General features: G+C 39.0%; 30 non-coding genes across 30 annotated transcripts; all 30 read right to left on the bottom strand.

Annotated features, from left to right (window-relative positions):
* Positions 1-509: 509 nt before the first annotated feature.
* TRNAA-AGC (transfer RNA alanine (anticodon AGC)) lies at positions 510-582 on the bottom strand. The gene has a single exon. It is a non-coding gene; the product is annotated as a tRNA-Ala (tRNA).
* A 771-nt stretch (positions 583-1,353) lies between these two features.
* Positions 1,354-1,426, bottom strand: TRNAA-AGC (transfer RNA alanine (anticodon AGC)). The gene has a single exon. It is a non-coding gene; the product is annotated as a tRNA-Ala (tRNA).
* A 345-nt stretch (positions 1,427-1,771) lies between these two features.
* On the bottom strand, positions 1,772-1,844 carry TRNAK-CUU (transfer RNA lysine (anticodon CUU)). Its single transcript has one exon. It is a non-coding gene; the product is annotated as a tRNA-Lys (tRNA).
* A 353-nt stretch (positions 1,845-2,197) lies between these two features.
* On the bottom strand, positions 2,198-2,270 carry TRNAA-AGC (transfer RNA alanine (anticodon AGC)). Its single transcript has one exon. It is a non-coding gene; the product is annotated as a tRNA-Ala (tRNA).
* A 1,616-nt stretch (positions 2,271-3,886) lies between these two features.
* On the bottom strand, positions 3,887-3,959 carry TRNAA-AGC (transfer RNA alanine (anticodon AGC)). Its single transcript has one exon. It is a non-coding gene; the product is annotated as a tRNA-Ala (tRNA).
* Positions 3,960-4,304: 345 nt separating this feature from the next.
* On the bottom strand, positions 4,305-4,377 carry TRNAK-CUU (transfer RNA lysine (anticodon CUU)). Its single transcript has one exon. It is a non-coding gene; the product is annotated as a tRNA-Lys (tRNA).
* A 353-nt stretch (positions 4,378-4,730) lies between these two features.
* On the bottom strand, positions 4,731-4,803 carry TRNAA-AGC (transfer RNA alanine (anticodon AGC)). Its single transcript has one exon. It is a non-coding gene; the product is annotated as a tRNA-Ala (tRNA).
* Positions 4,804-5,574: 771 nt separating this feature from the next.
* On the bottom strand, positions 5,575-5,647 carry TRNAA-AGC (transfer RNA alanine (anticodon AGC)). The gene has a single exon. It is a non-coding gene; the product is annotated as a tRNA-Ala (tRNA).
* Positions 5,648-5,992: 345 nt separating this feature from the next.
* On the bottom strand, positions 5,993-6,065 carry TRNAK-CUU (transfer RNA lysine (anticodon CUU)). The gene has a single exon. It is a non-coding gene; the product is annotated as a tRNA-Lys (tRNA).
* Positions 6,066-6,418: 353 nt separating this feature from the next.
* TRNAA-AGC (transfer RNA alanine (anticodon AGC)) lies at positions 6,419-6,491 on the bottom strand. The gene has a single exon. It is a non-coding gene; the product is annotated as a tRNA-Ala (tRNA).
* A 771-nt stretch (positions 6,492-7,262) lies between these two features.
* Positions 7,263-7,335, bottom strand: TRNAA-AGC (transfer RNA alanine (anticodon AGC)). Its single transcript has one exon. It is a non-coding gene; the product is annotated as a tRNA-Ala (tRNA).
* Positions 7,336-8,106: 771 nt separating this feature from the next.
* On the bottom strand, positions 8,107-8,179 carry TRNAA-AGC (transfer RNA alanine (anticodon AGC)). The gene has a single exon. It is a non-coding gene; the product is annotated as a tRNA-Ala (tRNA).
* Positions 8,180-8,950: 771 nt separating this feature from the next.
* Positions 8,951-9,023, bottom strand: TRNAA-AGC (transfer RNA alanine (anticodon AGC)). Its single transcript has one exon. It is a non-coding gene; the product is annotated as a tRNA-Ala (tRNA).
* Positions 9,024-9,794: 771 nt separating this feature from the next.
* On the bottom strand, positions 9,795-9,867 carry TRNAA-AGC (transfer RNA alanine (anticodon AGC)). The gene has a single exon. It is a non-coding gene; the product is annotated as a tRNA-Ala (tRNA).
* Positions 9,868-10,212: 345 nt separating this feature from the next.
* TRNAK-CUU (transfer RNA lysine (anticodon CUU)) lies at positions 10,213-10,285 on the bottom strand. Its single transcript has one exon. It is a non-coding gene; the product is annotated as a tRNA-Lys (tRNA).
* Positions 10,286-10,638: 353 nt separating this feature from the next.
* Positions 10,639-10,711, bottom strand: TRNAA-AGC (transfer RNA alanine (anticodon AGC)). The gene has a single exon. It is a non-coding gene; the product is annotated as a tRNA-Ala (tRNA).
* A 771-nt stretch (positions 10,712-11,482) lies between these two features.
* On the bottom strand, positions 11,483-11,555 carry TRNAA-AGC (transfer RNA alanine (anticodon AGC)). Its single transcript has one exon. It is a non-coding gene; the product is annotated as a tRNA-Ala (tRNA).
* Positions 11,556-12,326: 771 nt separating this feature from the next.
* Positions 12,327-12,399, bottom strand: TRNAA-AGC (transfer RNA alanine (anticodon AGC)). The gene has a single exon. It is a non-coding gene; the product is annotated as a tRNA-Ala (tRNA).
* A 769-nt stretch (positions 12,400-13,168) lies between these two features.
* Positions 13,169-13,241, bottom strand: TRNAA-AGC (transfer RNA alanine (anticodon AGC)). The gene has a single exon. It is a non-coding gene; the product is annotated as a tRNA-Ala (tRNA).
* A 1,616-nt stretch (positions 13,242-14,857) lies between these two features.
* On the bottom strand, positions 14,858-14,930 carry TRNAA-AGC (transfer RNA alanine (anticodon AGC)). Its single transcript has one exon. It is a non-coding gene; the product is annotated as a tRNA-Ala (tRNA).
* Positions 14,931-15,701: 771 nt separating this feature from the next.
* Positions 15,702-15,774, bottom strand: TRNAA-AGC (transfer RNA alanine (anticodon AGC)). The gene has a single exon. It is a non-coding gene; the product is annotated as a tRNA-Ala (tRNA).
* Positions 15,775-16,120: 346 nt separating this feature from the next.
* Positions 16,121-16,193, bottom strand: TRNAK-CUU (transfer RNA lysine (anticodon CUU)). The gene has a single exon. It is a non-coding gene; the product is annotated as a tRNA-Lys (tRNA).
* A 2,453-nt stretch (positions 16,194-18,646) lies between these two features.
* Positions 18,647-18,719, bottom strand: TRNAK-CUU (transfer RNA lysine (anticodon CUU)). The gene has a single exon. It is a non-coding gene; the product is annotated as a tRNA-Lys (tRNA).
* A 1,609-nt stretch (positions 18,720-20,328) lies between these two features.
* On the bottom strand, positions 20,329-20,401 carry TRNAK-CUU (transfer RNA lysine (anticodon CUU)). The gene has a single exon. It is a non-coding gene; the product is annotated as a tRNA-Lys (tRNA).
* Positions 20,402-20,754: 353 nt separating this feature from the next.
* Positions 20,755-20,827, bottom strand: TRNAA-AGC (transfer RNA alanine (anticodon AGC)). Its single transcript has one exon. It is a non-coding gene; the product is annotated as a tRNA-Ala (tRNA).
* A 1,190-nt stretch (positions 20,828-22,017) lies between these two features.
* Positions 22,018-22,090, bottom strand: TRNAK-CUU (transfer RNA lysine (anticodon CUU)). Its single transcript has one exon. It is a non-coding gene; the product is annotated as a tRNA-Lys (tRNA).
* A 771-nt stretch (positions 22,091-22,861) lies between these two features.
* Positions 22,862-22,934, bottom strand: TRNAK-CUU (transfer RNA lysine (anticodon CUU)). Its single transcript has one exon. It is a non-coding gene; the product is annotated as a tRNA-Lys (tRNA).
* Positions 22,935-23,287: 353 nt separating this feature from the next.
* On the bottom strand, positions 23,288-23,360 carry TRNAA-AGC (transfer RNA alanine (anticodon AGC)). The gene has a single exon. It is a non-coding gene; the product is annotated as a tRNA-Ala (tRNA).
* Positions 23,361-24,131: 771 nt separating this feature from the next.
* Positions 24,132-24,204, bottom strand: TRNAA-AGC (transfer RNA alanine (anticodon AGC)). Its single transcript has one exon. It is a non-coding gene; the product is annotated as a tRNA-Ala (tRNA).
* A 1,189-nt stretch (positions 24,205-25,393) lies between these two features.
* Positions 25,394-25,466, bottom strand: TRNAK-CUU (transfer RNA lysine (anticodon CUU)). Its single transcript has one exon. It is a non-coding gene; the product is annotated as a tRNA-Lys (tRNA).
* Between the last annotated feature and the right edge of the window lie 32 nt (positions 25,467-25,498).

Raw genomic sequence — 25,498 nt, 5'->3', positions numbered from 1 at the left:
TAGGAGTTAGTGCATGTCTAATGCAAGATTAATCACCATATTATGAGAGCCAATGCAATCATCCAGCAAAAAATACTCGTTTTCGCCCAACGTGGGGCTCGAACACACGACCCTGAGATTAAGAGTCTCATGCTCTACCGACTGAGCTAGCCGGGCTCCCACTCAAATATGGTATGCAGACTCATCATTTTTTATTAAGGAAAACCGTTTCTGGATATTCCTCTGCTCTTGTTTTGCAAGGAACTTCACTTTTATACATCCTTCAGAGGAAAGAATGTCAAGTAAAATAAGACGAAATGAAAATGGAAGGTGTGAAATTTTCATTTTGAGATTGCATAAGAAATCAAATTCCTCTCACGTGCTATAGAATACCTAAACACTTTTGATTAAACCACTTTAGTTGTTATAATGACACCAAATTTGAAAGCCATCTGTGACTTTTCTGTTCTTACTCTGCAACAACCATGGCAATTACAAGTTAAAAAGTAAAATGTATGCAAATTTTAGAATGGAGAATGCGGGCATCGATCCCGCTACCTCTCGCATGCTAAGCGAGCGCTCTACCATTTGAGCTAATTCCCCTGTGTGCTCACTAATCATCACATTTCCAAAGTAACGTTACTGCTGTCCACACTTTATTTTAAGTCTAATTGCCCATAACATGAGTGTTCAGTTCACTCCTAACTGATGCCTTAACTACACCTAGGGGATGTTTTACACTTCAGGTTGGCATGTTTAGTACTTGAATAGGAGTGATATCACTGTATGTTAACCTAGACTCAGGCCCTACCTAATCTTGGAGATACATTTCTCATGAATGAGTAACCAAGGGAGATACAATTTTTAGGAGTTAGTGCATGTCTAATGCAAGATTAATCACCATATTATGAGAGCCAATGCTATCATCCAGCAAAAAATACTCGTTTTCGCCCAACATGGGGCTCGAACCCACGACCCTGAGATTAAGAGTCTCATGCTCTACCGACTGAGCTAGCCGGGCTCCCACTTAAATATGGTATGCAGACTCATCATTTTTTATTAAGGAAAACCGTTTCTGGATATTCCTCTGCTCTTGTTTTGCAAGGAACTTCACTTTTATACATCCTTCAGAGGAAAGAATGTCAAGTTAAATAAGACGAAATGAAAATGGAAGGTGTGAAATTTTCATTTTGAGATTGCATAAGAAATCAAATTCCTCTCACGTGCTATAGAATACCTAAACACTTTTGATTAAACCACTTTAGTTGTTATAATGACACCAAATTTGAAAGCCATCTGTGACTTTTCTGTTCTTACTCTGCAACAACCATGGCAATTACAAGTTAAAAAGTAAAATGTATGCAAATTTTAGAATGGAGAATGCGGGCATCGATCCCGCTACCTCTCGCATGCTAAGCGAGCGCTCTACCATTTGAGCTAATTCCCCTGTGTGCTCACTCAGCATCACATTTCAAAAGTAACGTTACTGCTGTCCACACTTTATTTTAAGTCTAATTGCCCATAACATGAGTGTTCAGTTCACTCCTAACTGATGCCTTAACTACACCTAGGGGATGTTTTACACTTCAGGTTGGCATGTTTAGTACTTGAATAGGAGTGATATCACTGTATGTAAACCTAGACTCAGGCCCTACCTAATCTTGGAGATACATTTCTCATGAATAAGTAACCAAGGGAGATACAATTTTTAGGAGTTAGTGCATGTCTAATGCAAGATTAATCACCATATTATGAGAGCCAATGCAATCATCCAGCAAAAAATACTCGTTTTCGCCCAACGTGGGGCTCGAACCCACGACCCTGAGATTAAGAGTCTCATGCTCTACCGACTGAGCTAGCCGGGCTCCCACTCAAATATGGTATGCAGACTCATCATTTTTTATTAAGGAAAACCGTTTCTGGATATTCCTCTGCTCTTGTTTTGCAAGGAACTTCACTTTTATACATCCTTCAGAGGAAAGAATGTCAAGTAAAATAAGACGAAATGAAAATGGAAGGTGTGAAATTTTCATTTTGAGATTGCATAAGAAATCAAATTCCTCTCACGTGCTATAGAATACCTAAACACTTTTGATTAAACCACTTTAGTTGTTATAATGACACCAAATTTGAAAGCCATCTGTGACTTTTCTGTTCTTACTCTGCAACAACCATGGCAATTACAAGTTAAAAAGTAAAATGTATGCAAATTTTAGAATGGAGAATGCGGGCATCGATCCCGCTACCTCTCGCATGCTAAGCGAGCGCTCTACCATTTGAGCTAATTCCCCTGTGTGCTCACTAAGCATCACATTTCCAAAGTAACGTTACTGCTGTCCACACTTTATTTTAAGTCTAATTGCCCATAACATGAGTGTTCAGTTCACTCCTAACTGATGCCTTAACTACAACTAGGGGATGTTTTACACTTCAGGTTGGCATGTTTAGTACTTGAATAGGAGTGATATCACTGTATGTTAACCTAGACTCAGGCCCTACCTAATCTTGGAGATACATTTCTCATGGATGAGTAACCAAGGGAGATACAATTTTTAGGAGTTAGTGCATGTCTAATGCAAGATTAATCACCATATTATGAGAGCCAATGCTATCATCCAGCAAAAAACTACTCGTTTTCGCCCAACGTGAGGCTCGAACCCACGACCCTGAGATTAAGAGTCTCATGCTCTACCGACTGAGCTAGCCGGGCTCCCACTCAAATATGGTATGCAGACTCATCATTTTTTATTAAGGAAAACCGTTTCTGGATATTCCTCTGCTCTTGTTTTGCAAGGAACTTCACTTTTATACATCCTTCAGAGGAAAGAAGGTCAAGTTAAATAAGACGAAATGAAAATGGAAGGTGTGAAATTTTCATTTTGAGATTGCATAAGAAATCAAATTCCTCTCACGTGCTATAGAATACCTAAACACTTTTGATTAAACCACTTTAGTTGTTATAATGACACCAAATTTGAAAGCCATCTGTGACTTTTCTGTTCTTACTCTGCAACAACCATGGCAATTACAAGTTAAAAAGTAAAATGTATGCAAATTTTAGAATGGAGAATGCGGGCATCGATCCCGCTACTTCTCGCATGCTAAGCGAGCGCTCTACCATTTGAGCTAATTCCCCTGTGTGCTCACTCAGCATCACATTTCAAAAGTAACGTTACTGCTGTCCACACTTTATTTTAAGTCTAATTGCCCATAACATGAGTGTTCAGTTCACTCCTAACTGATGCCTTAACTACACCTAGGTGATGTTTTACACTTCAGGTTGGCATGTTTAGTACTTGAATAGGAGTGATATCACTGTATGTTAACCTAGACTCAGGCCCTACCTAATCTTGGAGATACATTTCTCATGAATGAGTAACCAAGGGAGATACAATTTTTAGGAGTTAGTGCATGTCTAATGCAAGATTAATCACCATATTATGAGAGCCAATGCTATCATCCAGCAAAAAATACTCGTTTTCGCCCAACGTGGGGCTCGAACCCACGACCCTGAGATTAAGAGTCTCATGCTCTACCGACTGAGCTAGCCAGGCTCCCACTTAAATATGGTATGCAGACTCATCATTTTTTATTAAGGAAAACTGTTTCTGGATATTCCTCTGCTCTTGTTTTGCAAGGAACTTCACTTTTATACATCCTTCAGAGGAAAGAATGTCAAGTAAAATAAGACGAAATGAAAATGGAAGGTGTGAAATTTTCATTTTGAGATTGCATAAGAAATCAAATTCCTCTCACGTGCTATAGAATACCTAAACACTTTTGATTAAACCACTTTAGTTGTTATAATGACACCAAATTTGAAAGCCATCTGTGACTTTTCTGTTCTTACTCTGCAACAACCATGGCAATTACAAGTTAAAAAGTAAAATGTATGCAAATTTTAGAATGGAGAATGCGGGCATCGATCCCGCTACCTCTCGCATGCTAAGCGAGCGCTCTACCATTTGAGCTAATTCCCCTGTGTGCTCACTGAGCATCACATTTCAAAAGTAACGTTACTGCTGTCCACACTTTATTTTAAGTCTAATTGCCCATAACATGAGTGTTCAGTTCACTCCTAACTGATGCCTTAACTACACCTAGGGGATGTTTTACACTTCAGGTTGGCATGTTTAGTACTTGAATAGGAGTGATATCACTGTATGTTAACCTAGACTCAGGCCCTACCTAATCTTGGAGATACATTTCTCATGAATAAGTAACCAAGGGAGATACAATTTTTAGGAGTTAGTGCATGTCTAATGCAAGAATAATCACCATATTATGAGAGCCAATGCAATCATCCAGCAAAAAATACTCGTTTTCGCCCAACGTGGGGCTCGAACCCACGACCCTGAGATTAAGAGTCTCATGCTCTACCGACTGAGCTAGCCGGGCTCCCACTCAAATATGGTATGCAGACTCATCATTTTTTATTAAGGAAAACCGTTTCTGGATATTCCTCTGCTCTTGTTTTGCAAGGAACTTCACTTTTATACATCCTTCAGAGGAAAGAATGTCAAGTTAAATAAGACGAAATGAAAATGGAAGGTGTGAAATTTTCATTTTGAGATTGCATAAGAAATCAAATTCCTCTCACGTGCTATAGAATACCTAAACACTTTTGATTAAACCACTTTAGTTGTTATAATGACACCAAATTTGAAAGCCATCTGTGACTTTTCTGTTCTTACTCTGCAACAACCATGGCAATTACAAGTTAAAAAGTAAAATGTATGCAAATTTTAGAATGGAGAATGCGGGCATCGATCCCGCTACCTCTCGCATGCTAAGCGAGCGCTCTACCATTTGAGCTAATTCCCCTGTGTGCTCACTCAGCATCACATTTCAAAAGTAACGTTACTGCTGTCCACACTTTATTTTAAGTCTAATTGCCCATAACATGAGTGTTCAGTTCACTCCTAACTGATGCCTTAACTACACCTAGGGGATGTTTTACACTTCAGGTTGGCATGTTTAGTACTTGAATAGGAGTGATATCACTGTATGTTAACCTAGACTCAGGCCCTACCTAATCTTGGAGATACATTTCTCATGAATAAGTAACCAAGGGAGATACAATTTTTAGGAGTTAGTGCATGTCTAATGCAAGATTAATCACCATATTATGAGAGCAAATGCAATCATCCAGCAAAAGATACTCGTTTTCGCCCAACGTGGGGCTCGAACCCACGATCCTGAGATTAAGAGTCTCATGCTCTACCGACTGAGCTAGCCGGGCTCCCACTCAAATATGGTATGCAGACTCATCATTTTTTATTAAGGAAAACCATTTCTGGATATTCCTCTGCTCTTGTTTTGCAAGGAACTTCACTTTTATACATCCTTCAGAGGAAAGAATGTCAAGTAAAATAAGACGAAATGAAAATGGAAGGTGTGAAATTTTCATTTTGAGATTGCATAAGAAATCAAATTCCTCTCACGTGCTATAGAATACCTAAACACTTTTGATTAAACCACTTTAGTTGTTATAATGACACCAAATTTGAAAGCCATCTGTGACTTTTCTGTTCTTACTCTGCAACAACCATGGCAATTACAAGTTAAAAAGTAAAATGTATGCAAATTTTAGAATGGAGAATGCGGGCATCGATCCCGCTACCTCTCGCATGCTAAGCGAGCGCTCTACCATTTGAGCTAATTCCCCTGTGTGCTCACTAAGCATCACATTTCCAAAGTAACGTTACTGCTGTCCACACTTTATTTTAAGTCTAATTGCCCATAACATGAGTGTTCAGTTCACTCCTAACTGATGCCTTAACTACACCTAGGGGATGTTTTACACTTCAGGTTGGCATGTTTAGTACTTGAATAAGAGTGATATCACTGTATGTTAACCTAGACTCAGGCCCTACCTAATCTTGGAGATACATTTCTCATGAATGAGTAACCAAGGGAGATACAATTTTTAGGAGTTAGTGCATGTCTAATGCAAGATTAATCACCATATTATGAGAGCCAATGCAATCATCCAGCAAAAAATACTCGTTTTCGCCCAACGTGGGGCTCGAACCCACGACCCTGAGATTAAGAGTCTCATGCTCTACCGACTGAGCTAGCCGGGCTCCCACTTAAATATGGTATGCAGACTCATCATTTTTTATTAAGGAAAACTGTTTCTGGATATTCCTCTGCTCTTGTTTTGCAAGGAACTTCACTTTTATACATCCTTCAGAGGAAAGAATGTCAAGTAAAATAAGACGAAATGAAAATAGAAGGTGTGAAATTTTCATTTTGAGATTGCATAAGAAATCAAATTCCTCTCACGTGCTATAGAATACCTAAACACTTTTGATGAAACCACTTTAGTTGTTATAATGACACCAAATTTGAAAGCCATCTGTGACTTTTCTGTTCTTACTCTGCAACAACCATGGCAATTACAAGTTAAAAAGTAAAATGTATGCAAATTTTAGAATGGAGAATGCGGGCATCGATCCCGCTACCTCTCGCATGCTAAGCGAGCGCTCTACCATTTGAGCTAATTCCCCTGTGTGCTCACTCAGCATCACATTTCAAAAGTAACGTTACTGCTGTCCACACTTTATTTTAAGTCTAATTGCCCATAACATGAGTGTTCAGTTCACTCCTAACTGATGCCTTAACTACACCTAGGTGATGTTTTACACTTCAGGTTGGCATGTTTAGTACTTGAATAGGAGTGATATCACTGTATGTTAACCTAGACTCAGGCCCTACCTAATCTTGGAGATACATTTCTCATGAATGAGTAACCAAGGGAGATACAATTTTTAGGAGTTAGTGCATGTCTAATGCAAGATTAATCACCATATTATGAGAGCCAATGCTATCATCCAGCAAAAAATACTCGTTTTCGCCCAACGTGGGGCTTGAACCCACGACCCTGAGATTAAGAGTCTCATGCTCTACCGACTGAGCTAGCCGGGCTCCCACTTAAATATGGTATGCAGACTCATCATTTTTTATTAAGGAAAACTGTTTCTGGATATTCCTCTGCTCTTGTTTTGCAAGGGACTTCACTTTTATACATCCTTCAGAGGAAAGAATGTCAAGTAAAATAAGACGAAATGAAAATGGAAGGTGTGAAATTTTCATTTTGAGATTGCATAAGAAATCAAATTCCTCTCACGTGCTATAGAATACCTAAACACTTTTGATTAAACCACTTTAGTTGTTATAATGACACCAAATTTGAAAGCCATCTGTGACTTTTCTGTTCTTACTCTGCAACAACCATGGCAATTACAAGTTAAAAAGTAAAATGTATGCAAATTTTAGAATGGAGAATGCGGGCATCGATCCCGCTACCTCTCGCATGCTAAGCGAGCGCTCTACCATTTGAGCTAATTCCCCTGTGTGCTCACTCAGCATCACATTTCAAAAGTAACGTTACTGCTGTCCACACTTTATTTTAAGTCTAATTGCCCATAACATGAGTGTTCAGTTCACTCCTAACTGATGCCTTAACTACACCTAGGGGATGTTTTACACTTCAGGTTGGCATGTTTAGTACTTGAATAGGAGTGATATCACTGTATGTTAACCTAGACTCAGGCCCTACCTAATCTTGGAGATACATTTCTCATGAATAAGTAACCAAGGGAGATACAATTTTTAGGAGTTAGTGCATGTCTAATGCAAGAATAATCACCATATTATGAGAGCCAATGCAATCATCCAGCAAAAAATACTCGTTTTCGCCCAACGTGGGGCTCGAGCCCATGACCCTGAGATTAAGAGTCTCATGCTCTACCGACTGAGCTAGCCGGGCTCCCACTCAAATATGGTATGCAGACTCATCATTTTTTATTAAGGAAAACCGTTTCTGGATATTCCTCTGCTCTTGTTTTGCAAGGAACTTCACTTTTATACATCCTTCAGAGGAAAGAATGTCAAGTTAAATAAGACGAAATGAAAATGGAAGGTGTGAAATTTTCATTTTGAGATTGCATAAGAAATCAAATTCCTCTCACGTGCTATAGAATACCTAAACACTTTTGATTAAACCACTTTAGTTGTTATAATGACACCAAATTTGAAAGCCATCTGTGACTTTTCTGTTCTTACTCTGCAACAACCATGGCAATTACAAGTTAAAAAGTAAAATGTATGCAAATTTTAGAATGGAGAATGCGGGCATCGATCCCGCTACCTCTCGCATGCTAAGCGAGCGCTCTACCATTTGAGCTAATTCCCCTGTGTGCTCACTCAGCATCACATTTCAAAAGTAACGTTACTGCTGTCCACACTTTATTTTAAGTCTAATTGCCCATAACATGAGTGTTCAGTTCACTCCTAACTGATGCCTTAACTACACCTAGGGGATGTTTTACACTTCAGGTTGGCATGTTTAGTACTTGAATAGGAGTGATATCACTGTATGTTAACCTAGACTCAGGCCCTACCTAATCTTGGAGATACATTTCTCATGAATAAGTAACCAAGGGAGATACAATTTTTAGGAGTTAGTGCATGTCTAATGCAAGATTAATCACCATATTATGAGAGCAAATGCAATCATCCAGCAAAAGATACTCGTTTTCGCCCAACGTGGGGCTCGAACCCACGATCCTGAGATTAAGAGTCTCATGCTCTACCGACTGAGCTAGCCGGGCTCCCACTCAAATATGGTATGCAGACTCATCATTTTTTATTAAGGAAAACCATTTCTGGATATTCCTCTGCTCTTGTTTTGCAAGGAACTTCACTTTTATACATCCTTCAGAGGAAAGAATGTCAAGTAAAATAAGACGAAATGAAAATGGAAGGTGTGAAATTTTCATTTTGAGATTGCATAAGAAATCAAATTCCTCTCACGTGCTATAGAATACCTAAACACTTTTGATTAAACCACTTTAGTTGTTATAATGACACCAAATTTGAAAGCCATCTGTGACTTTTCTGTTCTTACTCTGCAACAACCATGGCAATTACAAGTTAAAAAGTAAAATGTATGCAAATTTTAGAATGGAGAATGCGGGCATCGATCCCGCTACCTCTCGCATGCTAAGCGAGCGCTCTACCATTTGAGCTAATTCCCCTGTGTGCTCACTAAGCATCACATTTCCAAAGTAACGTTACTGCTGTCCACACTTTATTTTAAGTCTAATTGCCCATAACATGAGTGTTCAGTTCACTCCTAACTGATGCCTTAACTACACCTAGGGGATGTTTTACACTTCAGGTTGGCATGTTTAGTACTTGAATAGGAGTGATATCACTGTATGTTAACCTAGACTCAGGCCCTACCTAATCTTGGAGATACATTTCTCATGAATGAGTAACCAAGGGAGATACAATTTTTAGGAGTTAGTGCATGTCTAATGCAAGATTAATCACCATATTATGAGAGCCAATGCAATCATCCAGCAAAAAATACTCGTTTTCGCCCAACGTGGGGCTCGAACCCACGACCCTGAGTTTAAGAGTCTCATGCTCTACCGACTGAGCTAGCCGGGCTCCCACTCAAATATGGTATGCAGACTCATCATTTTTTATTAAGGAAAACCGTTTCTGGATATTCCTCTGCTCTTGTTTTGCAAGGAACTTCACTTTTATACATCCTTCAGAGGAAAGAATGTCAAGTAAAATAAGACGAAATGAAAATGGAAGGTGTGAAATTTTCATTTTGAGATTGCATAAGAAATCAAATTCCTCTCACGTGCTATAGAATACCTAAACACTTTTGATTAAACCACTTTAGTTGTTATAATGACACCAAATTTGAAAGCCATCTGTGACTTTTCTGTTCTTACTCTGCAACAACCATGGCAATTACAAGTTAAAAAGTAAAATGTATGCAAATTTTAGAATGGAGAATGCGGGCATCGATCCCGCTACCTCTCGCATGCTAAGCGAGCGCTCTACCATTTGAGCTAATTCCCCTGTGTGCTCACTAAGCATCACATTTCCAAAGTAACGTTACTGCTGTCCACACTTTATTTTAAGTCTAATTGCCCATAACATGAGTGTTCAGTTCACTCCTAACTGATGCCTTAACTACACCTAGGGGATGTTTTACACTTCAGGTTGGCATGTTTAGTACTTGAATAGGAGTGATATCACTGTATGTTAACCTAGACTCAGGCCCTACCTAATCTTGGAGATACATTTCTCATGAATGAGTAACCAAGGGAGATACAATTTTTAGGAGTTAGTGCATGTCTAATGCAAGATTAATCACCATATTATGAGAGCCAATGCTATCATCCAGCAAAAAATACTCGTTTTCGCCCAACGTGGGGCTCGAACCCACGACCCTGAGATTAAGAGTCTCATGCTCTACCGACTGAGCTAGCCGGGCTCCCACTTAAATATGGTATGCAGACTCATCATTTTTTATTAAGGAAAACCGTTTCTGGATATTCCTCTGCTCTTGTTTTGCAAGGAACTTCACTTTTATACATCCTTCAGAGGAAAGAATGTCAAGTTAAATAAGACGAAATGAAAATGGAAGGTGTGAAATTTTCATTTTGAGATTGCATAAGAAATCAAATTCCTCTCACGTGCTATAGAATACCTAAACACTTTTGATTAAACCACTTTAGTTGTTATAATGACACCAAATTTGAAAGCCATCTGTGACTTTTCTGTTCTTACTCTGCAACAACCATGGCAATTACAAGTTAAAAAGTAAAATGTATGCAAATTTTAGAATGGAGAATGCGGGCATCGATCCCGCTACCTCTCGCATGCTAAGCGAGCGCTCTACCATTTGAGCTAATTCCCCTGTGTGCTCACTAAGCATCACATTTCCAAAGTAACGTTACTGCTGTCCACACTTTATTTTAAGTCTAATTGCCCATAACATGAGTGTTCAGTTCACTCCTAACTGATGCCTTAACTACACCTAGGGGATGTTTTACACTTCAGGTTGGCATGTTTAGTACTTGAATAGGAGTGATATCACTGTATGTTAACCTAGACTCAGGCCCTACCTAATCTTGGAGATACATTTCTCATGAATGAGTAACCAAGGGAGATACAATTTTTAGGAGTTAGTGCATGTCTAATGCAAGATTAATCACCATATTATGAGAGCCAATGCTATCATCCAGCAAAAAATACTCGTTTTCACCCAACGTGGGGCTCGAACCCACGACCCTGAGATTAAGAGTCTCATGCTCTACCGACTGAGCTAGCCGGGCTCCCACTTAAATATGGTATGCAGACTCATCATTTTTTATTAAGGAAAACCGTTTCTGGATATTCCTCTGCTCTTGTTTTGCAAGGAACTTCACTTTTATACATCCTTCAGAGGAAAGAATGTCAAGTTAAATAAGACGAAATGAAAATGGAAGGTGTGAAATTTTCATTTTGAGATTGCATAAGAAATCAAATTCCTCTCACGTGCTATAGAATACCTAAACACTTTTGATTAAACCACTTTAGTTGTTATAATGACACCAAATTTGAAAGCCATCTGTGACTTTTCTGTTCTTACTCTGCAACAACCATGGCAATTACAAGTTAAAAAGTAAAATGTATGCAAATTTTAGAATGGAGAATGCGGGCATCGATCCCGCTACCTCTCGCATGCTAAGCGAGCGCTCTACCATTTGAGCTAATTCCCCTGTGTGCTCACTCAGCATCACATTTCAAAAGTAACGTTACTGCTGTCCACACTTTATTTTAAGTCTAATTGCCCATAACATGAGTGTTCAGTTCACTCCTAACTGATGCCTTAACTACACCTAGGGGATGTTTTACACTTCAGGTTGGCATGTTTAGTACTTGAATAGGAGTGATATCACTGTATGTTAACCTAGACTCAGGCCCTACCTAATCTTGGAGATACATTTCTCATGAATAAGTAACCAAGGGAGATACAATTTTTAGGAGTTAGTGCATGTCTAATGCAAGATTAATCACCATATTATGAGAGCCAATGCAATCATCCAGCAAAAAATACTCGTTTTCGCCCAACGTGGGGCTCGAACCCACAACCCTGAGATTAAGAGTCTCATGCTCTACCGACTGAGCTAGCCGGTCTCCCACTCAAATATGGTATGCAGACTCATCATTTTTTATTAAGGAAAACCGTTTCTGGATATTCCTCTGCTCTTGTTTTGCAAGGAACTTCACTTTTATACATCCTTCAGAGGAAAGAATGTCAAGTAAAATAAGACGAAATGAAAATGGAAGGTGTGAAATTTTCATTTTGAGATTGCATAAGAAATCAAATTCCTCTCACGTGCTATAGAATACCTAAACACTTTTGATTAAACCACTTTAGTTGTTATAATGACACCAAATTTGAAAGCCATCTGTGACTTTTCTGTTCTTGCTCTGCAACAACCATGGCAATTACAAGTTAAAAAGTAAAATGTATGCAAATTTTAGAATGGAGAATGCGGGCATCGATCCCGCTACCTCTCGCATGCTAAGCGAGCGCTCTACCATTTGAGCTAATTCCCCTGTGTGCTCACTAAGCATCACATTTCCAAAGTAACGTTACTGCTGTCCACACTTTATTTTAAGTCTGATTGCCCATAACATGAGTGTTCAGTTCACTCCTAACTGATGCCTTAACTACACCTAGGGGATGTTTTACACTTCAGGTTGGCATGTTTAGTACTTGAATAGGAGTGATATCACTGTCTTAACCTAGACTCAGGCCCTACCTAATCTTGGAGATACATTTCTCATGAATGAGTAACCAAGGGAGATACAATTTTTAGGAGTTAGTGCATGTCTAATGCAAGATTAATCACCATATTATGAGAGCCAATGCTATCATCCAGCAAAAAATACTCGTTTTCGCCCAACGTGGGGCTCGAACCCACAACCCTGAGATTAAGAGTCTCATGCTCTACCGACTGAGCTAGCCGGGCTCCCACTTAAATATGGTATGCAGACTCATCATTTTTTATTAAGGAAAACTGTTTCTGGATATTCCTCTGCTCTTGTTTTGCAAGGAACTTCACTTTTATACATCCTTCAGAGGAAAGAATGTCAAGTAAAATAAGACGAAATGAAAATGGAAGGTGTGAAATTTTCATTTTGAGATTGCATAAGAAATCAAATTCCTCTCACGTGCTATAGAATACCTAAACACTTTTGATTAAACCACTTTAGTTGTTATAATGACACCAAATTTGAAAGCCATCTGTGACTTTTCTGTTCTTACTCTGCAACAACCATGGCAATTACAAGTTAAAAAGTAAAATGTATGCAAATTTTAGAATGGAGAATGCGGGCATCGATCCCGCTACCTCTCGCATGCTAAGCGAGCGCTCTACCATTTGAGCTAATTCCCCTGTGTGCTCACTCAGCATCACATTTCAAAAGTAACGTTACTGCTGTCCACACTTTATTTTAAGTCTAATTGCCCATAACATGAGTGTTCAGTTCACTCCTAACTGATGCCTTAACTACACCTAGGGGATGTTTTACACTTCAGGTTGGCATGTTTAGTACTTGAATAGGAGTGATATCACTGTATGTTAACCTAGACTCAGGCCCTACCTAATCTTGGAGATACATTTCTCATGAATGAGTAACCAAGGGAGATACAATTTGTAGGAGTTAGTGCATGTCTAATGCAAGATTAATCACCATATTATGAGAGCCAATGCAATCATCCAGCAAAAAACTACTCGTTTTCGCCCAACGTGAGGCTCGAACCCACGACCCTGAGAATAAGAGTCTCATGCTCTACCGACTGAGCTAGCCGGGCTCCCACTTAAATATGGTATGCAGACTCATCATTTTTTATTAAGGAAAACCGTTTCTGGATATTCCTCTGCTCTTGTTTTGCAAGGAACTTCACTTTTATACATCCTTCAGAGGAAAGAATGTCAAGTAAAATAAGACGAAATGAAAATGGAAGGTGTGAAATTTTCATTTTGAGATTGCATAAGAAATCAAATTCCTCTCACGTGCTATAGAATACCTAAACACTTTTGATTAAACCACTTTAGTTGTTATAATGACACCAAATTTGAAAGCCATCTGTGACTTTTCTGTTCTTACTCTGCAACAACCATGGCAATTACAAGTTAAAAAGTAAAATGTATGCAAATTTTAGAATAGAGAATGCGGGCATCGATCCCGCTACCTCTCGCATGCTAAGCGAGCGCTCTACCATTTGAGCTAATTCCCCTGTGTGCTCACTCAGCATCACATTTCAAAAGTAACGTTACTGCTGTCCACACTTTATTTTAAGTCTAATTGCCCATAACATGAGTGTTCAGTTCACTCCTAACTGATGCCTTAACTACACCTAGGGGATGTTTTACACTTCAGGTTGGCATGTTTAGTACTTGAATAGGAGTGATATCACTGTATGTTAACCTAGACTCAGGCCCTACCTAATCTTGGAGATACATTTCTCATGAATGAGTAACCAAGGGAGATACAATTTTTAGGAGTTAGTGCATGTCTAATGCAAGATTAATCACCATATTATGAGAGCCAATGCAATCATCCAGCAAAAAATACTCGTTTTCGCCCAACGTGGGGCTCGAACCCACGACCCTGATATTAAGAGTCTCATGCTCTACCGACTGAGCTAGCCGGGCTCCCACTTAAATAAAATATGCAGACTCATCATTTTTTATTAAGGAAAACCGTTTCTGGATATTCCTCTGCTCTTGTTTTGCAAGGAACTTCACTTTTATACATCCTTCAGAGGAAAGAATGTCAAGTAAAATAAGACGAAATGAAAATGGAAGGTGTGAAATTTTCATTTTGAGATTGCATAAGAAATTAAATTCCTCTCACGTGCTATAGAATACCTAAACACTTTTGATTAAACCACTTTAGTTGTTATAATGACACCAAATTTGAAAGCCATCTGTGACTTTTCTGTTCTTACTCTGCAACAACCATGGCAATTACAAGTTAAAAAGTAAAATGTATGCAAATTTTAGAATGGAGAATGCGGGCATCGATCCCGCTACCTCTCGCATGCTAAGCGAGCGCTCTACCATTTGAGCTAATTCCCCTGTGTGCTCACTCAGCATCACATTTCAAAAGTAACGTTACTGCTGTCCACACTTTATTTTAAGTCTAATTGCCCATAACATGAGTGTTCAGTTCACTCCTAACTGATGCCTTAACTACACCTAGGGGATGTTTTACACTTCAGGTTGGCATGTTTAGTACTTGAATAGGAGTGATATCACTGTATGTTAACCTAGACTCAGGCCCTACCTAATCTTGGAGATACATTTCTCATGAATGAGTAACCAAGGGAGATACAATTTTTAGGAGTTAGTGCATGTCTAATGCAAGATTAATCACCATATTATGAGAGCCAATGCTATCATCCAGCAAAAAATACTCGTTTTCGCCCAACGTGGGGCTCGAACCCACGACCCTGAGATTAAGAGTCTCATGCTCTACCGACTAAGCTAGCCAGGCTCCCACTCAAATATGGTATGCAGACTCATCATTTTTTATTAAGGAAAACTGTTTCTGGATATTCCTCTGCTCTTGTTTTGCAAGGAACTTCACTTTTATACATCCTTCAGAGGAAAGAATGTCAAGTAAAATAAGACGAAATGAAAATGGAAGGTGTGAAATTTTCATTTTGAGATTGCATAAGAAATCAAATTCCTCTCACGTGCTATAGAATACCTAAACACTTTTGATTAAACCACTTTAGTTGTTATAATGACACCAAATTTGAAAGCCATCTGTGACTTTTCTGTTCTTACTCTGCAACAACCGTGGCAATTACAAGTTAAAAAGTAAAATGTATGCAAATTTTAGAATGGAGAATGCGGGCATCGATCCCGCTACCTCTCGCATGCTAAGCGAGCGCTCTACCATTTGAGCTAATTCCCCTGTGTGCTCACTCAGCATCACATTTCAAAAGTAACGTTACTGCTGTCCACACTTTATTTTAAGTCTAATTGCCCATAACATGAGTGTTCAGTTCACTCCTAACTGATGCCTTAACTACACCTAGGGGATGTTTTACACTTCAGGTTGGCATGTTTAGTACTTGAATAGGAGTGATATCACTGTATATTAACCTAGACTCAGGCCCTACCTAATCTTGGAGATACATTTCTCATGAATGAGTAACCAAGGGAGATACAATTTTTAGGAGTTAGTGCATGTCTAATGCAAGATTAATCACCATATTATGAGAGCCAATGCAATCATCCAGCAAAAAACTACTCGTTTTCGCCCAACGTGGGGCTCGAACCCACGACCCTGAGATTAAGAGTCTCATGCTCTACCGACTGAGCTAGCCGGGCTCCCACTTAAATATGGTATGCAAACTCATCATTTTTTATTAAGGAAAACCGTTTCTGGATATTCCTCTGCTCTTGTTTTGCAAGGAACTTCACTTTTATACATCCTTCAGAGGAAAGAATGTCAAGTAAAATAAGACGAAATGAAAATGGAAGGTGTGAAATTTTCATTTTGAGATTGCATAAGAAATCAAATTCCTCTCAAGTGCTATAGAATACCTAAACACTTTTGATTAAACCACTTTAGTTGTTATAATGACACCAAATTTGAAAGCCATCTGTGACTTTTCTGTTCTTACTCTGCAACAACCATGGCAATTACAAGTTAAAAAGTATGCATATTTTAGAATAGAGAATGCGGGCATCGATCCCGCTACCTCTCGCATGCTAAGCGAGCGCTCTACCATTTGAGCTAATTCCCCTGTGTGCTCACTCAGCATCACATTTCAAAAGTAACGTTACTGCTGTCCACACTTTATTTTAAGTCTAATTGCCCATAACATGAGTGTTCAGTTCACTCCTAACTGATGCCTTAACTACACCTAGGGGATGTTTTACACTTCAGGTTGGCATGTTTAGTACTTGAATAGGAGTGATATCACTGTATGTTAACCTAGACTCAGGCCCTACCTAATCTTGGAGATACATTTCTCATGAATGAGTAACCAAGGGAGATACAATTTTTAGGAGTTAGTGCATGTCTAATGCAAGATTAATCACCATATTATGAGAGCCAATGCAATCATCCAGCAAAAAACTACTCGTTTTCGCCCAACGTGAGGCTCGAACCCACGACCCTGAGAATAAGAGTCTCATGCTCTACCGACTGAGCTAGCCGGGCTCCCACTTAAATATGGTATGCAGACTCATCATTTTTTATTAAGGAAAACCGTTTCTGGATATTCCTCTGCTCTTGTTTTGCAAGGAACTTCACTTTTATACATCCTTCAGAGGAAAGAATGTCAAGTAAAATAAGACGAAATGAAAATGGAAGGTGTGAAATTTTCATTTTGAGATTGCATAAGAAATCAAATTCCTCTCACGTGCTATAGAATACCTAAACACTTTTGATTAAACCACTTTAGTTGTTATAATGACACCAAATTTGAAAGCCATCTGTGACTTTTCTGTTCTTACTCTGCAACAACCATGGCAATTACAAGTTAAAAAGTAAAATGTATGCAAATTTTAGAATAGAGAATGCGGGCATCGATCCCGCTACCTCTCGCATGCTAAGCGAGCGCTCTACCATTTGAGCTAATTCCCCTGTGTGCTCACTCAGCATCACATTTCAAAAGTAACGTTACTGCTGTCCACACTTTATTTTAAGTCTAATTGCCCATAACATGAGTGTTCAGTTCACTCCTAACTGATGCCTTAACTACACCTAGGGGATGTTTTACACTTCAGGTTGGCATGTTTAGTACTTGAATAGGAGTGATATCACTGTATGTTAACCTAGACTCAGGCCCTACCTAATCTTGGAGATACATTTCTCATGAATGAGTAACCAAGGGAGATACAATTTTTAGGAGTTAGTGCATGTCTAATGCAAGATTAATCACCATATTATGAGAGCCAATGCAATCATCCAGCAAAAAATACTCGTTTTCGCCCAACGTGGGGCTCGAACCCACGACCCTGATATTAAGAGTCTCATGCTCTACCGACTGAGCTAGCCGGGCTCCCACTTAAATATGGTATGCAGACTCATCATTTTTTATTAAGGAAAACCGTTTCTGGATATTCCTCTGCTCTTGTTTTGCAAGGAACTTCACTTTTATACATCCTTCAGAGGAAAGAATGTCAAGTAAAATAAGACGAAATGAAAATGGAAGGTGTGAAATTTTCATTTTGAGATTGCATAAGAAATCAAATTCCTCTCACGTGCTATAGAATACCTAAACACTTTTGATTAAACCACTTTAGTTGTTATAATGACACCAAATTTGAAAGCCATCTGTGACTTTTCTGTTCTTACTCTGCAACAACCATGGCAATTACAAGTTAAAAAGTAAAATGTATGCAAATTTTAGAATAGAGAATGCGGGCATCGATCCCGCTACCTCTCGCATGCTAAGCGAGCGCTCTACCATTTGAGCTAATTCCCCTGTGTGCTCACTCAGCATCACATTTCAAAAGTAACGTTACTGCTGTCCACACTTTATTTTAAGTCTAATTGCCCATAACATGAGTGTTCAGTTCACTCCTAACTGATGCCTTAACTACACCTAGGTGATGTTTTACACTTCAGGTTGGCATGTTTAGTACTTGAATAGGAGTGATATCACTGTATGTTAACCTAGACTCAGGCCCTACCTAATCTTGGAGATACATTTCTCATGAATGAGTAACCAAGGGAGATACAATTTTTAGAAGTTAGTGCATGTCTAATGCAAGATTAATCACCATATTATGAGAGCCAATGCTATCATCCAGCACAAAATACTGGTTTTCGCCCAACGTGGGGCTCGAACCCACGACCCTGAGATTAAGAGTCTCATGCTCTACCGACTGAGCTAGCCGGGCTCCCACTTAAATATGGTATGCAGACTCATCATTTTTTATTAAGGAAAACTGTTTCTGGATATTCCTCTGCTCTTGTTTTGCAAGGAACTTCACTTTTATACATCCTTCAGAGGAAAGAATGTCAAGTAAAATAAGACGAAATGAAAATGGAAGGTGTGAAATTTTCATTTTGAGATTGCATAAGAAATCAAATTCCTCTAACGTGCTATAGAATACCTAAACACTTTTGATTAAACCACTTTAGTTGTTATAATGACACCAAATTTGAAAGCCATCTGTGACTTTTCTGTTCTTACTCTGCAACAACCATGGCAATTACAAGTTAAAAAGTATGCATATTTTAGAATAGAGAATGCGGGCATCGATCCCGCTACCTCTTGCATGCTAAGCGAGCGCTCTACCATTTGAGCTAATTCCCCTGTGTGCTCACTCAGCATCACATTTCAAAAGTAACGTTACTGCTGTCCACACTTTATTTTAAGTCTAATTGCCCATAACATGAGTGTTCAGTTCACTCCTAACTGATGCCTTAACTACACCTAGGGGATGTTTTACACTTCAGGTTGGCATGTTTAGTACTTGAATAGGAGTGATATCACTGTATGTTAACCTAGACTCAGGCCCTACCTAATCTTGGAGATACATTTCTCATGAATGAGTAACCAAGGGAGATACAATTTTTAGGAGTTAGTGCATGTCTAATGCAAGATTAATCACCATATTATGAGAGCCAATGCAATCATCCAGCAAAAAACTACTCGTTTTCGCCCAACGTGAGGCTCGAACCCACGACCCTGAGAATAAGAGTCTCATGCTCTACCGACTGAGCTAGCCGGGCTCCCACTTAAATATGGTATGCAGACTCATCATTTTTTATTAAGGAAAACCGTTTCTGGATATTCCTCTGCTCTTGTTTTGCAAGGAACTTCACTTTTATACATCCTTCAGAGGAAAGAATGTCAAGTAAAATAAGACGAAATGAAAATGGAAGGTGTGAAATTTTCATTTTGAGATTGCATAAGAAATCAAATTCCTCTCACGTGCTATAGAATACCTAAACACTTTTGATTAAACCACTTTAGTTGTTATAATGACACCAAATTTGAAAGCCATCTGTGACTTTTCTGTTCTTACTCTGCAACAACCATGGCAATTACAAGTTAAAAAGTAAAATGTATGCAAATTTTAGAATAGAGAATGCGGGCATCGATCCCGCTACCTCTCGCATGCTAAGCGAGCGCTCTACCATTTGAGCTAATTCCCCTGTGTGCTCACTCAGCATCACATTTCAAAAGTAACGTTACTGCTGTCCACACTTTATTTTAAGTCTAATTGCCCATAACATGAGTGTTCAGTTCACTCCTAACTGATGCCTTAACTACACCTAGGTGATGTTTTACACTTCAGGTTGGCATGTTTAGTACTTGAATAGGAGTGATATCACTGTATGTTAACCTAGACTCAGGCCCTACCTAATCTTGGAGATACATTTCTCATGAATGAGTAACCAAGGGAGATACAATTTTTAGAAGTTAGTGCATGTCTAATGCAAGATTAATCACCATATTATGAGAGCCAATGCTATCATCCAGCACAAAATACTGGTTTTCGCCCAACGTGGGGCTCGAACCCACGACCCTGAGATTAAGAGTCTCATGCTCTACCGACTGAGCTAGCCGGGCTCCCACTTAAATATGGTATGCAGACTCATCATTTTTTATTAAGGAAAACTGTTTCTGGATATTCCTCTGCTCTTGTTTTGCAAGGAACTTCACTTTTATACATCCTTCAGAGGAAAGAATGTCAAGTAAAATAAGACGAAATGAAAATGGAAGGTGTGAAATTTTCATTTTGAGATTGCATAAGAAATCAAATTCCTCTAACGTGCTATAGAATACCTAAACACTTTTGATTAAACCACTTTAGTTGTTATAATGACACCAAATTTGAAAGCCATCTGTGACTTTTCTGTTCTTACTCTGCAACAACCATGGCAATTACAAGTTAAAAAGTAAAATGTATGCAAATTTTAGAATGGAGAATGCGGGCATCGATCCCGCTACCTCTCGCATGCTAAGCGAGCGCTCTACCATTTGAGCTAATTCCCCTGTGTGCTCACTCAGCATCACATTTCAAAAGTAACGTTACTGCTGTCCACACTTTATTTTAAGTCTAATTGCCCATAACATGAGTGTTCAGTTCACTCCTAACTGATGCCTTAACTACACCTAGGGGATGTTTTACACTTCAGGTTGGCATGTTTAGTACTTGAATAGGAGTGATATCACTGTATGTTAACCTAGACTCAGGCCCTACCTAATCTTGGAGATACATTTCTCATGAATGAGTAACCAAGGGAGATACAATTTTTAGGAGTTAGTGCATGTCTAATGCAAGATTAATCACCATATTATGAGAGCCAATGCAATCATCCAGCAAAAAACTACTCGTTTTCGCCCAACGTGAGGCTCGAACCCACGACCCTGAGAATAAGAGTCTCATGCTCTACCGACTGAGCTAGCCGGGCTCCCACTTAAATATGGTATGCAGACTCATCATTTTTTATTAAGGAAAACCGTTTCTGGATATTCCTCTGCTCTTGTTTTGCAAGGAACTTCACTTTTATACATCCTTCAGAGGAAAGAATGTCAAGTAAAATAAGACGAAATGAAAATGGAAGGTGTGAAATTTTCATTTTGAGATTGCATAAGAAATCAAATTCCTCTCACGTGCTATAGAATACCTAAACACTTTTGATTAAACCACTTTAGTTGTTATAATGACACCAAATTTGAAAGCCATCTGTGACTTTTCTGTTCTTACTCTGCAACAACCATGGCAATTACAAGTTAAAAAGTAAAATGTATGCAAATTTTAGAATGGAGAATGCGGGCATCGATCCCGCTACATCTCGCATGCTAAGCGAGCGCTCTACCATTTGAGCTAATTCCCCTGTGTGCTCACTCAGCATCACATTTCAAAAGTAACGTTACTGCTGTCCACACTTTATTTTAAGTCTAATTGCCCATAACATGAGTGTTCAGTTCACTCCTAACTGATGCCTTAACTACACCTAGGGGATGTTTTACACTTCAGGTTGGCATGTTTAGTACTTGAATAGGAGTGATATCACTGTATGTTAACCTAGACTCAGGCCCTACCTAATCTTGGAGATACATTTCTCATGAATGAGTAACCAAGGGAGATACAATTTTTAGGAGTTAGTGCATGTCTAATGCAAGATTAATCACCATATTATGAGAGCCAATGCAATCATCCAGCAAAAAATACTCGTTTTCGCCCAACGTGGGGCTCGAACCCACGACCCTGAGATTAAGAGTCTCATGCTCTACCGACTGAGCTAGCCGGGCTCCCACTTAAATATGGTATGCAGACTCATCATTTTTTATTAAGGAAAACCGTTTCTGGATATTCCTCTGCTCTTGTTTTGCAAGGAACTTCACTTTTATACATCCTTCAGAGGAAAGAATGTCAAGTAAAATAAGACGAAATGAAAATGGAAGGTGTGAAATTTTCATTTTGAGATTGCATAAGAAATCAAATTCCTCTCACGTGCTATAGAATACCTAAACACTTTTGATTAAACCACTTTAGTTGTTATAATGACACCAAATTTGAAAGCCATCTGTGACTTTTCTGTTCTTACTCTGCAACAACCATGGCAATTACAAGTTAAAAAGTAAAATGTATGCAAATTTTAGAATAGAGAATGCGGGCATCGATCCCGCTACCTCTCGCATGCTAAGCGAGCGCTCTACCATTTGAGCTAATTCCCCTGTGTGCTCACTCAGCATCACATTTCAAAAGTAACGTTACTGCTGTCCACACTTTATTTTAAGTCTAATTGCCCATAACATGAGTGTTCAGTTCACTCCTAACTGATGCCTTAACTACACCTAGGTGATGTTTTACACTTCAGGTTGGCATGTTTAGTACTTGAATAGGAGTGATATCACTGTATGTTAACCTAGACTCAGGCCCTACCTAATCTTGGAGATACATTTCTCATGAATGAGTAACCAAGGGAGATACAATTTTTAGAAGTTAGTGCATGTCTAATGCAAGATTAATCACCATATTATGAGAGCCAATGCTATCATCCAGCAAAAAATACTGGTTTTCGCCCAACGTGGGGCTCGAACCCACGACCCTGAGATTAAGAGTCTCATGCTCTACCGACTGAGCTAGCCGGGCTCCCACTTAAATATGGTATGCAGACTCATCATTTTTTATTAAGGAAAACTGTTTCTGGATATTCCTCTGCTCTTGTTTTGCAAGGAACTTCACTTTTATACATCCTTCAGAGGAAAGAATGTCAAGTAAAATAAGACGAAATGAAAATGGAAGGTGTGAAATTTTCATTTTGAGATTGCATAAGAAATCAAATTCCTCTAACGTGCTATAGAATACCTAAACACTTTTGATTAAACCACTTTAGTTGTTATAATGACACCAAATTTGAAAGCCATCTGTGACTTTTCTGTTCTTACTCTGCAACAACCATGGCAATTACAAGTTAAAAAGTAAAATGTATGCAAATTTTAGAATGGAGAATGCGGGCATCGATCCCGCTACCTCTCGCATGCTAAGCGAGCGCTCTACCATTTGAGCTAATTCCCCTGTGTGCTCACTCAGCATCACATTTCAAAAGTAACGTTACTGCTGTCCACACTTTATTTTAAGTCTAATTGCCCATAACATGAGTGTTCAGTTCACTCCTAACTGATGCCTTAACTACACCTAGGGGATGTTTTACACTTCAGGTTGGCATGTTTAGTACTTGAATAGGAGTGATATCATTGTATGTTAACCTAGACTCAGGCCCTACCTAATCTTGGAGATACATTTCTCATGAATGAGTAACCAAGGGAGATACAATTTTTAGGAGTTAGTGCATGTCTAATGCAAGATTAATCACCATATTATGAGAGCCAATGCTATCATCCAGCAAAAAATACTCGTTTTCGCCCAACGTGGGGCTCGAGCCCACGACCCTGAGATTAAGAGTCTCATGCTCTACCGACTAAGCTAGCCAGGCTCCCACTTAAATATGGTATGCAGACTCATCATTTTTTATTAAGGAAAACTGTTTCTGGATATTCCTCTGCTCTTGTTTTGCAAGGAACTTCACTTTTATACATCCTTCAGAGGAAAGAATGTCAAGTAAAATAAGACGAAATGAAAATGGAAGGTGTGAAATTTTCATTTTGAGATTGCATAAGAAATCAAATTCCTCTCACGTGCTATAGAATACCTAAACACTTTTGATTAAACCACTTTAGTTGTTATAATGACACCAAATTTGAAAGCCATCTGTGACTTTTCTGTTCTTACTCTGCAACAACCATGGCAATTACAAGTTAAAAAGTAAAATGTATGCAAATTTTAGAATGGAGAATGCGGGCATCGATCCCGCTACCTCTCGCATGCTAAGCGAGCGCTCTACCATTTGAGCTAATTCCCCTGTGTGCTCACTCAGCATCACATTTCAAAAGTAACGTTACTGCTGTCCACACTTTATTTTAAGTCTAATTGCCCATAACATGAGTGTTCAGTTCACTCCTAACTGATGCCTTAACTACACCTAGGGGATGTTTTACACTTCAGGTTGGCATGTTTAGTACTTGAATAGGAGTGATATCACTGTATGTTAACCTAGACTCAGGCCCTACCTAATCTTGGAGATACATTTCTCATGAATGAGTAACCAAGGGAGATACAATTTTTAGGAGTTAGTGCATGTCTAATGCAAGATTAATCACCATATTATGAGAGCCAATGCAATCATCCAGCAAAAAACTACTCGTTTTCGCCCAACGTGAGGCTCGAACCCACGACCCTGAGAATAAGAGTCTCATGCTCTACCGACTGAGCTAGCCGGGCTCCCACTTAAATATGGTATGCAGACTCATCATTTTTTATTAAGGAAAACCGTTTCTGGATATTCCTCTGCTCTTGTTTTGCAAGGAACTTCACTTTTATACATCCTTCAGAGGAAAGAATGTCAAGTAAAATAAGACGAAATGAAAATGGAAGGTGTGAAATTTTCATTTTGAGATTGCATAAGAAATCAAATTCCTCTCACGTGCTATAGAATACCTAAACACTTTTGATTAAACCACTTTAGTTGTTATAATGACACCAAATTTGAAAGCCATCTGTGACTTTTCTGTTCTTACTCTGCAACAACCATGGCAATTACAAGTTAAAAAGTAAAATGTATGCAAATTTTAGAATGGAGAATGCGGGCATCGATCCCGCTACATCTCGCATGCTAAGCGAGCGCTCTACCATTTGAGCTAATTCCCCTGTGTGCTCACTCAGCATCACATTTCAAAAGTAACGTTACTGCTGTCCACACTTTATTTTAAGTCTAATTGCCCATAACATGAGTGTTCAGTTCACTCCTAACTGATGCCTTAACTACACCTAGGGGATGTTTTACACTTCAGGTTGGCATGTTTAGTACTTGAATAGGAGTGATATCACTGTATGTTAACCTAGACTCAGGCCCTACCTAATCTTGAGATACATTTCTCATGAATGAGTAACCAAGGGAGATACAATTTTTAGGAGTTAGTGCATGTCTAATGCAAGATTAATCACCATATTATGAGAGCCAATGCAATCATCCAGCAAAAAATACTCGTTTTCGCCCAACGTGGGGCTCGAACCCACGACCCTGAGATTAAGAGTCTCATGCTCTACCGACTGAGCTAGCCGGGCTCCCACTCAAATATGGTATGCAGACTCATCAT

This window comes from Triturus cristatus, chromosome 4_1 (assembly GCF_964204655.1).
Source record: "Triturus cristatus chromosome 4_1, aTriCri1.1, whole genome shotgun sequence".
In the NCBI taxonomy this organism is placed as follows: domain Eukaryota; kingdom Metazoa; phylum Chordata; class Amphibia; order Caudata; family Salamandridae; genus Triturus; species Triturus cristatus.
This window is presented reverse-complemented; position numbering and strand designations above follow the sequence as displayed.